The sequence below is a fragment of the Camellia sinensis genome, chromosome 4, assembly GCF_055761805.1.
Source record: "Camellia sinensis isolate YWXY chromosome 4, ASM5576180v1, whole genome shotgun sequence".
Classification (NCBI taxonomy): Eukaryota; Viridiplantae; Streptophyta; class Magnoliopsida; order Ericales; family Theaceae; genus Camellia; species Camellia sinensis.
In genome coordinates this window covers 224,218,461-224,233,077 of record NC_138964.1, presented here as the reverse complement: position 1 = coordinate 224,233,077, position 14,617 = coordinate 224,218,461, and positions in this window count along the sequence as shown.

Here is a 14,617-nt window from a genome sequence, read left to right as displayed (position 1 = left end):
GCCAAGAATACCACTCCTTGGAGATGTTTTGATGATAAGGAGTGGTACATAGTACATACAACCTGTGAAATTACTTCTTTCCTACTCTGTGTTGTGCTCTGATTGCAGCAGAATGAAGTTGTTCATCAGTGGCCGACAGCCTTTCACTGGTGGCCGGCAGTGCCCTTTTGTAGTAGGAACATGGCCGGCAGCCTCCATTAGTGGCCGGCCAGCCACTGATGTACTCTCAGAACAGTGCCCTTTCAGCATACCAGAATTCAACTGTGCAAACAGAGGCAATTAGCAGCAAAATAGTGGCATTCTGGGTGGAAAACAAGCGCGCGCAAGTGCATTTGATGCGTCTCAAGTTTAACTAGCTAGAACAGCATGCCTATTGTTATTTTTGAGCTGGTTTTGTACTTAATTAATTTAGTTTAATTAATTAGCGCAATATGTATTTGGTTAGCTTAGATTAATAAATTGAATATTGTAATAATTAGTCTAATTAGTTTAGTCTAATTAGTTTAATTAGCTTAGCTTAGTTAGCTAATTATTCATTCGGACCCTCTTTCGCTAGGGCGCAATGTTGTAATAAGTGTGCGTGCGTGTGTGCATGCGTGTGTGCATGTCTTCCAACCCCACGTCTTTCTCCCTTTTATTTAATCGCTTTTGATGGTTAGATTAGGGACATGTTTCGATTAGCATACCTTATGCTTGCATGCTTGCATCCATTCATTTGTCTTACATGCATCGAGGCTCGACGCATCATTCAAACTGCATTGTACTTTCGATACTTCTTTGAATACGTGTTTCAAAGCATGCTATCAAAGTGTTGCAAATACCATGATTAGGTAGTCGAGCCTATTTAATCGCATCAGGGCATGTGTTGCATTAGGTATCTTAACATAGTTAGGATCATGAATCTTTCTAACTAGTTTTTGTTTTGTCTTGGAGTACTCAGTAAGTTTTATGCTTTAGCATCCTTGCATGAGTGTGATTGCCATATTACCATGTTTCGAATGCTTGCCATGAGGCTATGCGCTTATTTGCTAAACTGTATGAATGCCTGTAGATGGAGGCTTTGTTATTTGAATTGGAACGATTCAATGAATATGAGTTTTAAGCCCACTTTGTTGTGGCAAATCATGTTTTAAGTCCACTGTGTTTGGTGACAAATCCGCATCTTTAAGCCCACTTGAGGGTGGCAACTTCAAACCATTTTCAAAACAAACGTGAGTTGAATTGTTCCAAGTCTTGCGACTAGTCTATAATTGCTTGTGCGCGTCACATAGTAAAGTTAGATTAATAGCCGTAATAAGAACACATAATGTTTATAAAAGAACATATCATGATTAGCAGAGGTCGATCTTTGATCGGGCAAGCGGGAGTGCTCATTTCGAGACCTTCCCTTTTCGTACCCAAGTTCCCGAGCCGAGGCAACTTTGGTGACGACGGACACGTGGCCTTTGGCACGAGTCAGGATTTTCTAAATTTTTTCAAAAATAAAATATTTAGGTGGCTACTCTATATCTGGCAAAGCAGTCCAATTTTGGCATTATTTTGATTTAAAATCGATTTTCCAAAAAAGGTTTGGAAAATTTGGACTCTTTGGTGATTATCAGTTTCACATTGTACCTTGTGAGACTAGATTCAGAATTGCGGGAGTCCGAACTATGAGGCCTTTTCTTTTCAACCCTTTTCGAAAAGCGGGGTGCAGAAAAAGGGGAGTCCACAACCTGGAACTGAAATCCGACAAGAATTTTGGTTTTGATCCAAAATCATCCTGAAATCGAGGTACAAACTTGTTTGTGCTCATTTAGATGTGTTTCACTGAACTAAGGAAACATCATCTAACTATGACTGTGCTAAAATCTCATCTTTTCACACGATGAGACTAGAACCCTGCCTCACTTCTTAGTCGAGCAAAATAATTTACACTGATGCCTTAGCCGGTCACTAGCTGGCCATGACACATTCTATGTTTCTTCACTGTGCAGACTTTGACTAGGTTTTATCCAGGCACACCATTCACCACAATGTCGGGCTAAGGAGCAGAGCAGATTTTTATAAACAACTTAAGGACACACCTATGGGCAAATACCGGTTCCTTGTGAGTTTGCCCAGTGCTATAGCCGAGTTTCGAAGGGAATACAACATCCCTGACGACGTACAATTCGAGCTAGCCGAACTAGACACCACGTCTTGGGGCAAACCAGGCTTTGTCTTTTTGACACCTATATCCATCGTAGAGGCCGGGCTCCGATTCCCTGTTCAGCCCCTCATCTGCGAGTTTCTTAGGCAAACCAGATTGTGTCCCATCCAATTATCTACAAACACATACAGAATAATAAATGGAGTCACCGAGCTAAACCGCAGTCTTGGTCTCAACCTTGGATTGGCTGAGCTATTTCATCAATACTCGCTCGGCCAAAATGACGATGATTGGCTTCATTACTGTAACGCCCCAAATTTCTAGCCCAAATGATAAGACAACAATCATGGCTCTTTCAAGGGAAATCGAATATAAATCTCCAAATTTACATTACATGATGCAATAGTTCTTTATGCAACAATACATTAATCCAACAACAAGTAAATAAACAAATAAATACCCCCAAAGGTTTACAAGTTTTCAAGGCTTGAACCTGGTTACACAAAATGGTTATTCAAACCCACACAAACACAACCCTTGGCTTACACACAGAGTTACAGCAAAATGAGAGCATTGTCCTCCCAACACACATACTTCCACGCCCCTAGTTAGGTGGGATCACCACATCTTTTCCTGCATAAAAATCTTGTAGGGTGAGCATAAAGCCCAGTAGGAAATTCTTAACGAAGTATATACATTTTATACAAGTCTTAAGAGATAAAATGCACATGCCATGCTATGCCCTTTTTGAAGATAAATCACATTTTCATCTTTTGAAAACCATCATGCTCAATGATATCATGCAATTTCAATTGTTCAAACTTAACAATTTATTTCAAGGGCGGTAAATACGACTCTGATAATCCTTAGGTCGGTGTCTGCAAGTAGACTATACGAGTACTACCAAATTGTCATTTTTACCGGTATTAACCGGAAGACTCGACACCTATCGGCGGGCGTTTTCGGTTTTTCACCCCAGACTCTCAGGCCAACTTATTCAATATTATCTACACCACCTATCAAGACTTACCAACGTATTTACCCCAAAACTATTCCATGAAAACTTATTTCTCAACATTATTTTCTCAATGCAAGTTTTCAAATCAACTTTTAAAATTTAATGTAATCAAATGGATTGTTATGCCAATAACACAAGATGAATATAAATATTTTTATTCCAATTCATCATCTAAGGAATAACACAATTCCTCCTCTCAAGTATCCTCAACAATTAGTCATTTCAAGACTATTTCAACGTTTTGAACAATAATTTCCAAAATAAATAACAATTCTCATATTCCCTGAAATTCATCATTTATATAAATATAAATAAGAAATTTTCCAAACATTCATTTATTTTGACACACAAAATAAATACAATAATATCATTCATGGATTTTCTGTCTCTTTTAAAAAAATTCCCAAATTCTAGGTTTTCTTACCAAAACTATATAACTCAAATCCTTTGAAAGAAAATTTTCCAAAATTATCTTTTCTTCAATCAACAAAGATCAAAACCCGTAAGATCATTTTAAAAGAACAAAAGATAAACCCACTTTCAAAATCGCTTAACTTCTTGAATCAATTTTCAAAGCTATCGAAAGATGATTTCGAAAATCATATAGATCTTGCAAAAATATATATATATAACTCTAAGAAAATCCCTATCTCAAGTTTTGAAGAAGAAATGAGATGAAACCCCCAAAATCAACGGTGTCGAAACTCGATCTTCACCGCACACGACGAAACCCTCGAGAAGTTAACCAACTTTGATGAAAAACTTATGGCAGAACTCTAATAGATCTTGAGAAATCAAGGTTTTGATCCAATTTGGCATAGGGAAATGTAGAGAGAAATGTGAGGAAAGGGTTTTTAGAAAGAGAGATATACAAAAGTAATCTGAAATATCAGATTCACGAACTGATATAACATGGTCTGCTCGAGCGTAGAAAGCCCCGCTCGAGGGTCAAATACACTTTCCCAGTACTTTTGCAGACAGGTTAAACTTCTGAAACCAAAAATTCTCTGCTCGAGCGAATAAGCAACTCGTAATGCAACTTGCTCGATCCCCACCAGGGCGCTGCCCTTGGACCCGCTAAGGGGCGCTGCCCCCTGGACCCCCGCGAGCTGACCGGGCAGCTCGATCCTCGACTGTCACGACCCAAACCCGCCCCTATGGGTTTAGTATCATAACCGGCCAGTAATCCGTGATTACCAAAGGCCTGCTTAACAGTAAAGACAATAATACAGAGTAAGGGGCTGGCGGAAGCCAAACAGTAAGTAAAAGATGTCCAATAAGCTGTGGAAACCTGAAATGGAAAAGACTTTTATGGACAAAACCACGTTCATAACCATGAACATATATACATATCAGATACACATAGCATCCAGGTTGGAGACCTAATCCCCTCACCATAACTGTACAGTCAAGTCTTAAATAGTCGATACATAACCGAGACAAAAAGGTGAATCTGAAACACCCCAAAAAAAGCCTTGGCTTGAGCAGACTCGGAACCTCGAAGTGAGGCACAACGATTGGCTGGATAAAACATGAGCTTAACTCGACGCTCCTAGCTTCGGTCCGATGCCTGGCCATTTACATACATATATAAACAGTGAGCTAAAGCCCAGTGAATAAAAACTGTGTAAAAGGGTTAAGAATGAATGTCCTTTCAGTAATTAAAACAGTCATTTGCATCAGTCGATCAGTTATTCAATCAGTGGCTCATATTTCATGCCATATCAGTCATTCATAAATCATAGCGATCATACGTGGTACATCTAATAGCAGAACAGTACAATAGGTCTTAATAGACCGAACAGTCAGTTGATAGCCATCAAAACAGCAAACAGTAGTAGTTCCAAACATTGGAACTGACAGATATCTCTGTAACAGTAGTAGTAACAGTACAGTAACAGTACAGTAGCAATAACAATAACAATAACAGTAACAGTAAGTTGCTATGGATGTCACGAGTACAGTTCATAAAACAAGACAAACATTCATTCAGTAAACAATGTCACTTCAGAAAGCAGTGCAGTCGATTATTCAGAAAATAATTATAATTGAACATATCTTTACAACATTGTTACTCACAGATTACTGGGCTATAGTTAGGCTAACCAGCGTCCTCAGGTGCCAACCCTACATAGTTGCAGAACGAACACACACTAAATTACACATTCGGGAATAATAACTTAGCCCCTATCTTGACTTGGTGTGGTTCTATATCAATATCCTCATTAAGATGACTTAAACATGGCCTAAGAATGCCTAGGATGGGATGAGGATGCAAAAATGCACTAAACAACATTTTTCAAAACTTGCAGAAAACATGGGTCTCGCTCGAGCATGACTTTCTCCGCTCGAGCGGACATGCAGACAAAGAAGCTCCGCTCGAGCGTGACTTCCCTCGCTCGAGCGGACTGTAAACTCATGAAAAAGTACTGGGTGCCCGTTTTTCACGCTCGATGGACGCTCGACCCACGATCGAGCGTGAGACTGAGACCCTCACTCGAGCGCGGGTTACCTCGCTCGAGCGGACTGCAAAACACATAAACTTCTAGGCATATGCATTTCACACTCGAGCGTGACCCTCGACGCTGGAGCGGAAGTGCACGTACTCAGAGTGTACGCTCGAGCGTGGATCAAAAATCTGGAATTTCCAGGTTGATCCTCAAGCATAAACTCAAGCTTAAAAGCTTCAAACTCGATTTTTTTGGGCCAAAACTCATCCTTTTGAGCCAATTTTCTAGAAAACACTTAGAAACCCATATTACAACATGTTTTAAAGACCATTTCATAAAATCAAGCCCAAAGGTGTGACAATTGAACACAAATTCCAATGTAAACTTGAAGAATGATGCAAGAACATAACATGCATGAGTTCTTAAGAACTCTAATGCTCCAAAGCATGATTGAATGCAAGATTGTACTAAAAAACATGGTGAATTTCTAGAGTATAACCATAATATGGACATGTATGTGGAAATTCACATGAAAATGATCTCAAGATTCAATGATATGGACATGCATGCAAACATTGCTTCTCAATTCAACTCTTAAGACTATATCTTGACTCTAAACACCAATTTTTCCATGAACCAAGCAAGAAACAACTTAAATTCATAATTAAGGGAGTGAACCTCCTACCTTAAGTCTTGAATTCCAAGTGTAGAAGCCTAATCTCTCAAGTCCTCTTTAATTTCTTCTAAGTTCACACAAAACTCTTGTTGAATTCAATTCTTCTTCCAACTCTCTCTCTCTCTCTCTCTCTCTCTCTCTCTCTCTCTCACAGTTTGGTCTAGAGGATGGAAAAGATGATGTACCAAACATGTAAATCAAGCCTCAAACAATGTTTTCAAGGTGGCCCACTAAATGGCAAAAATGTAATAAACTCAAGTTAATGTGATTTAACACTATTTATTCCAAATTGAATTTTAATTAATCCTACCATAAAATCATGTAAATCCCAATTAGCATATAACACTAATCAATTTCTGAATCGGTCGCCGATAAGGCTTTCAATTCGCAATTCGAAGTTAAAACATGAACAGATCATTCAGTAACAAACAGATAGAAATGTATTCTAAACAACACACTCATACAAACAATTTAGGATTTCATCTTAATCGATTACTTATCATGCTTAATCATAAGTTAACGCTAATTAGAGGTGAGGGTCGTCACACCGACATACTCAGCGAAGTGGCAAAACTAGGATCGTTACAATTACCTACGCATTAGAAATGATCGAGAGAAAAATCGTAAAGCGCATGCCAGACAAGGATCTGAACGACGACGATTTTCTTTAGGTCTCTGGTAATTTTGAGGATTAGGAGGCCCAAATACCGGGCTCTAATATCAACTGGAATAAAGGAAGCCCTGGTGAGCATAGTTTGGTTGTTCTAAAAATTAGACGTGCTAATACTTGGGCTCTTTTTTGTAGATCTGAACCGGTTGAAAACTGACTACGCCTATGCTAATCAAGTCGTGCTACGAGCTGCCGTATGGTATCGCCACAGCGACTACACCGAGCTTTTAGGAGTAGCACCGACGTATCGCTATAGTGGCAAGTCAGAAAACAGAGTCACAGACTTCCTACTTAAGTCTTCACCTGAACCGGATCCTAACTTGACTCAGATCAACCTTATTCCCCTCACCGAAGAGCAAGAGATGACCAAAAGGAGGACTGTGCGAGCTCTTATCACCGAACAATCCTCCGTCGAAGTCCAAACCGATCAAGCGCCCTCTGGTCAATTGCGCGAGACAGTGGTTGTCCTTCCAATCACAAAGGCAACCACATCTCGGTAGAACAAGCGCGCGCGGACCTCATCGACCGAACCGCAACATTTGGTAGATGAGGAAGAGACCGCGTTTCTTGATCTTTTGTTATCGAACCCAGAACTTTCCCGTTCTGGCCGAGCAAGCCTTTTTGAATAGGCACCAGTAGTATCTTACAAGAAGCGTGCTGTGTCCACGAAGGATTCAGTGGTTGTTGAGAAAGACGACATGCTTGCATTCAACCTCTCAAAAAACCTTTGCTTCCCGGTTGACATGGAGCACCAAGGCCACTTGACCGAACTAAAGGCCATTCGGTCGGCTTCGAAGTCTATGGTGCTAGTAAGTCGTCTATTTGCTATGTTAAGTCTATTTATTTGCTTGGTTCACAGCTTAACATTTGTTGATTTAAACCGCAGGCCCTGCAAAAAAACCATGTAGCACACAAACGTGTGCTCGAACTGCGAAAGACAGCGCGGTCGACTGTGGCTGATTCAAATGCCAAGGCGGCCGAGTTGAATGAGGTAAAGGAGAAACTAGTCGAGGTGGTTGTTGAAAATGAGTGACTTTCTAAGCTAGTCAACACGGCCGAGGATGACAAGCAAAAAGCTTTGGCTGAGAAAAAAGACCGCTATTTGCGTGAGCTCGCGAAATTGGAAAAGAAAAAGAATGCCGAGATCTAGGAGTAAAAGAAGAAGTCGGAGGACGCTGAGGACTGGGGTTACAAAGAGGGAGAAGAAACCTACGTCCAGTAGTGCGAAGTAGCCAAAAATATTTTCTTTAAATGCGGCTGGAAGGTTGCGGCTGCTAAGCTCGGTCAGGGGCATGACTCTGAAATTTTTCTGAACCCTCCCCCTCACTTCATACCGAGCTATATGACGAATTATGCAAACGCAGTCCAACAGAAGTTCCTTCAAGAGGGGGAGGAGGAAGAGGAGACCCTTGATCCAGTTAATGCTTCTCCTACCAACACTAACCTCGGTCTTTAGCCTTCACTGCTTGCTTGGATGGATCTGCTTAGCCAAACCGTGCCAAGCACGGTTGACGGGGTACCTGTGACCGATCTAACCAAGGAAGCTGATGCCGGAATCGGCCTACCCATTGGCGAAGTCCGTGGTGACCTAAACACTAACCTTGATGACCTGTTTGCTTGACTAGGAGACCTGTTTTTTCTTATTTTGTGTTTTTTCCTTTTGTTTTATGAAATGTAACCGGGTTATACGCCTATAACAATTCCGATTTTGACCCGATTTTTTTTGTTTACTGGACTCAGGTCTTGTCATTTAATATTGTTATATATGTATTTTCCTCCTTTTTCCTCTTTGAATTTGAGTTTTGGAATGCCTTGGGCGTGTTTGGAATAGGTTGGTTGCTCGTTGAGCTAAAATGTTGTTGCCCAGAATTTTGGTTTTCCGCTCGAGCGGGACTTCTTGCGCTCGAGTGGGGTTTGCAAACACTCAGTACTTTGCACGTCTGCAAAATACTAGAGGAGTGTTTTCCATGCTTGAGTGGTGTTTCCTACGCTCGAGCGTGTGGGTGCTCGAACATCCTTTCTTGCGCTCGAGCGGTTTGTCTATTGTTTGCAAAAATACTGAAGGTGTGCATTCTATGCTCGAGCGGGGCTTTTTGCGCTCGAGCGAAACAAAACTGTGTCTGACGCTCGAGTATCAATTTCTTTGCTCGAGCGGACTATGCGTATATCAGATCGCGAAAGTGACATTTTATATCACTTTTTCATTTCTCTCTCTCTCTAAAACTTTCCAAAAACCTAGATTTGGACCTTCTCACTCTAGAATTCTCTCTCTCTCTCTCTCTCTCTACATTTTGACCTTAATCTAGTGATTTGCTTACCCTAGTGCCTTTGTTAAAAGGTTGGAGCATTTCAAGATCTTTATTTTCATCCGATTGGAAGTTGGTTTCGGTGTTGTTAGAGTTTTAATCTTGTCTTGCGTGGTCTTCTTTTCTTGAGGTAGGGATATTCTACACTTTGTTATGATTTTTAATCTAGTTATTTGTTATTATGAATATATGGTGAGATTTAGGGTGTTTGGAGAAAACCTAGCGTTTGGGTTTGAATTTATGAAAATGGGGTTTTCATGTGACGTTGTATAATTGATCATGGGGTTTGGTTTTGAAGTTATCTTGTGTTAAAATAGTTGATTATAACTGTTGGATCAATAACTGGAAGAATGAGAAGTTTTGCCCTAATTTGTGTTAAATAAATACCTTGCATAAATAATAAAATTGATACGAGAAATGTGAAATTGAGAGAATGTATGTACGAATGGTGTAGTTGGATTTGTGAAATCACTCACCTATGGAAATTTGATGAATTATCTGTTTTAAAGATCGTATATTTGTTTAGAAATATCTGTCTTGGGCTATCGGTGAAGCATAGCTATAATTGTTGTAGAAATTTTATGAGGATTAGGTGAATTGAAATTAAACGTTTAAATTGAGTCATTGAATATGCATGATTAATAGTAATTGAATATGACGACATATTTTAAATACATTGTGTATGTATGATGTGTTGGAAGGAGAAAGAGGATGTACTCCATATTTTGGGAAGAGATAGGGGATGGACTCTAAATTAAGTTGACCAGAGTGTCCAGGGTGAAAGTCCCGAAATCTTATGTATACATGGGTGTCGATCCCGCGGATGAAATTTTCGCAAAATTTCAAGGTTAAAGTGCTTGCATAGTAGTTATGTTGATTGAGAACCACTGAGTTGTAATCTTAGTTGGATTATTTGGAAAATTATAAACTTGACCCATGAATTGAGATGAAATATACTAACTTGTAATGAATGTATGGGAATGGAATGAGATGTAAGTATTGGTACCGTGTGGCCATGGAAAAAGTGTGAATTGGTCATAAATGTTGAATATGTTTATATTTGACACTTATATCTTAGTTAAACCTCATATATTGTGATAGACTGTTTCTACTAGGCTTTGGCTCACCCTACTTAGGAAACCACTTTCAGGTACTGGTGATATGCCTCCTCCAAGGACATAGCTTGGGAGGATCTGGAGACTAGAGGCTCTATTTTGTTATGTAAATGTTTTAAATGTTTATTCAAGCCAAGGGCTTTATATGTACAGAGCCTATGACTCTCTTTTTGTTGTAATCAAGAAGTACCTTGGGAAAATGTAAGCCTATATGGCATTTATTTTGTTATTATTAATTAGTGTTACATGTTATAAATTCATGATGAATATTTATGAATGTATAATGCATGTAATATCTTTTGTATTACGAACTCTGATGAATGAAAGGATATCAATTCTATTATGTTCACTTCTCTTATGAATTGGTTTATTTACATTATTTTGGGGGCGTTACAATGCCCTACCTCTTGTAATCGCCTTTCAATGAATGAAAAAACTTTATTTATTTACTCTTTCTCTTGCTCGGTTACTGCACTTTCCTTCATTGTAGTGTGTCATCCTTACTGCATGCCTAGCCGGCCTAGCTAGCTCGTCCTTACCTTATCCTGTCCTCATTTTCTTGAACGAGATACTTATCTCAACTGAAGAACAACTTGGGAAATCACAAAACCTTTGTAATTGAGATTTTTGCCTCAGTGAAGGAATGGAAAAGTTGGTCACACCTGTTAGCCTTCTTTTAGCCGAAATAAAGCCATCTTTTAACCTAAATCTTTATTTCGGCTAAAGAGTGCAAAATTGTTGGTCAAACCTTCCAACCTTCCTGAGCCAAGATCCTTATCTCGGCTAAAGGAAAAAAAAAGTATTGGTCAAACCTGCCAACCTTCTTTAGCCTAGATCCTTATCTCGGCTGAAGAAAGGAAAAAGTGTTGGCCAAACCTACCAATCTTCTTGAGTCTAGATCCTTATCTCGGCTGAAGAAAAAAAAAAGTGTTGGTCAAACCTGCCAACCTTCTTGAGCTTAAATCCTTATCTTGGCTGAAGAAAAGAAAGAGTGTTGGTCAAACCTGCCAACCTTCTTGAGCCTAGATCCTTATCTCGACTGGAGAAAAGAAAAAGTGTTGGTCAAACCTGCCAACCTTTTTGAGCCTAGATCCTTATCTCGGCTGAAGAAAGGAAGAAGTGTTGGTCAAACCTGTCAACCCTCTTAATTGCCCCCCAGTCGGGCAGTGTGTACGAACAATTTTTACAAATAGAGGAAATAATTTTTACTGAAAAAAATGCCTACTTGTTTTATTGAAAAAGAAGGATTATAAGTGTTTAAGAGCTAAAAATAAAATACTTTGAGATTGGCCATGTTCTATGACCGTGGAATAACTCTGCCGTCTACATCTTCTAGGTGATGTGCCCATTTTCTTGCCAAACCAATCATTCTGTATGGTCCTTCCCAATTAGGTCCTAATTTGCCATCTCCGGGCACCAAAGTGTTTCCCATTACTTTGCACATTACCCAATATCCAATCTTGAATTGCCTTAGGTGCATTATTTTGTTGTATTTCTTGGACAACTCCTGTTGATATGAGGAAATGTGCACCAATGCTCTTTCTCTTCTTTTTTCTATTAGGTGCATTAGTTTCTTGTATTTCCTGGACAATTTTCTTGAAGAATGGTCGACACCTATTTGATGATCGACTTATGAATCAGTTTAGCGCTGCAGCCATACCTGTGAGATGCTGTACTTTTTTGACCGTATTGGGCCTCTTTAGGTCTTAAATGGCTTTGATTTGAGACGGATCGGATTCTATACCCCAGTTGGTTACTAGAAAGCCAAGAAACTTTCCTAACCCCACACCGAATGCGCACTTGGATGCGTTCAGTCACAATCCGTGGGTTTTCAAAATTTGAAACATCTCAGCTAGGTCCTTGAGATGATCCCCTTCATTCTTACTTTTGACCACTATGTCATCTATGTAAGCTTCTATTGTTATGCCTAGCAATGGTTCAAACATTTTGGTGATTATTCGTTGGAACATCGCCCCTGTATTCTTGAGGCCAAAGGGCATAACCCTGTAGCAATATAATCCCCGGGGTGCAGTAAACGAAGTGATCTCCTGGTCCAGTTCATACATAGTGATCTTATGGTAACCACGATGCGCATCCAGAAAGCTAAGTCTGTTATGTTAGCAGTTAGGTCCACCAGTTGGTCTATTCGTGGTAGAGGGAAGCTATCTTTTGGGCATACTTTATTGACTGTATTGTAGTCCACGCATACACGCCCATTGCTATTCTTTCTTAGTACTACTACCGTGTTGGAAATCCACTCGAGATAGTGTACTTTTCTTATTGTCCCTGCTTCCAGTAGGTTTCCCACTTCTTCTGCCACTATCTCTGCATAGTTAAATGCCGATCGGTGAGTTCGCTGTATAATTGGTTTGGCAGTTGAGTGGACATTAAGCTGATGACAGATGAAGTTAGGGTTAATGCCAAACATGTTATACGGCGTCCAGGAAAACACTTCGATGTTAAAGGTCAAGAACTCCATAATCTCTATTCTCTCGGTGCTGGACAGAGTTGAGCCGAGCAAAAGAACCACTCTGGATTTTTCCTATCTACCCTTACCTTTATCAAGTCTTCCACTGCTTTCTGTTCGGCTGTTTTGCCGATGTCTACAAATAGCTCGTTGCTTTCTGGCTCCTCCACCATTTGTACGAACCCTCTGGCAGCTCGACTGTCCATCACGAAGCATTGCTTGGACATGATTTGGTCTCTTAAGACTTCTTAAATTATTTCGGCTTCATTGGGGAACCGTAACACTTGGTGGTAGGTTGATGCCATTGTTCGCATGGCATACAACCATGATCTTCCCAAGATTATATTGTAAGTGGATGAGACTTTCAATACCCAAACTTTCACTTGCTTTGTTATTGTTCCTGCTTTGACTGGCAAAATTATCTTGCCCACTGGCCATTCTAGCATTGAGTTGAAGCCGACCAAAGGGAATGTCGCGGGTGCCAAATCTTTGTCCTCCAATTGAGTTGCTTGAAAGTCTCATGGTACATTATCTCGCATGAGCTCACTTGGTCGATCAGGATCCGCTTGATATCAAAATTCTTGACACGCAGAGTCACCAATAGTGCATCGTTACGAGGGCTTTGTAGCCTTGCTAGGTCTTTATCAGAGAAGGTGATGACGTTTGTCACCTCCATTCTTTACTTTTTGACGAGAGGTTATACACTCAGCACCTCCCTCATGTGTTTAGCCTTCTTGATCATTCCTCTTAGTTCACATACTCGTTCAGGCTCGATGATCCCATGTATCACATTGATTATGCCTTGGGGCGAACCGTCGACTAGCATCCCATCCGACCTGTTGTTACCCTAGGGGGCTAGTTGCGCTCCCCCTTCAATGTATTGGTCTAGGTGTTCTGCGGCCACTAACTCCTCTAGATGTTGCCTTAATGGCGTACAATTTTTGGTTTGGTGCCCCTTTTCATCATGAAAGGTGCAATGATACCTATCATCATAGCCCTTCTGCGCTTCTTCCAACTTGGCTGGCCGCCAAATGAAAGGTTCGTCGCGTATCTCGCTAAGAATCCGATAAATAGGTTTATTGAACACTGTGGTGATAGTTGTGCGGACTTTCAACTTCCTTGCCTGGGAGTTCTCACCGTTGGTTCGTCTACCCTACCATCTTTGTTCGGTCGTTCTTCCCGGCCGACGGTGTTGACTTTTGCTGCAGGTTTTCTATCTGACATCGCTGTTGTACCAGATTTTGCTTTGGTGTGAATACTATTTTCTTCTATCCAGATATGCTAATGCACTATTTCTATTAGGGGCCTCCATTGTGAGGGGTGGCGTTATCATCATTGAATCCCTCAATTTATTGCCTGCTGGCAAACTTCGTTTATATAGTGCGATAGCTAGGTTTGTGGGGCAATCTCCAATCTAATTAAAAGTCTCCCAATATCGGTTGTTGTAAGACTTCAATGTTTCCTTCTCACCTATGTCTATGGAGAGCAGCTGGTCAATCTCCACTGGAGTCTATGTGTTTGTTCTAAACCTGGTCACAAATGCCTCCGTAAGTTGCGCCCATAAAGCTATGTTGCTTTCTGGCAACCTCTCAAACCATGTCAAACCTAGATTGCCTAGGCTATAGGGAAACAAGATACATATTAGTGCCTCATTTCGTCAATATAAGGTCATAACCTGGCTCAAGTGGCTCAAGTGCATGTAGGGGTCCGACTTCCCCTCATAAGTTGTGAATTTAGGCTGATGGAAGTCTAAGGGTAATGGTGCATTCTCAATTGCCAAAACG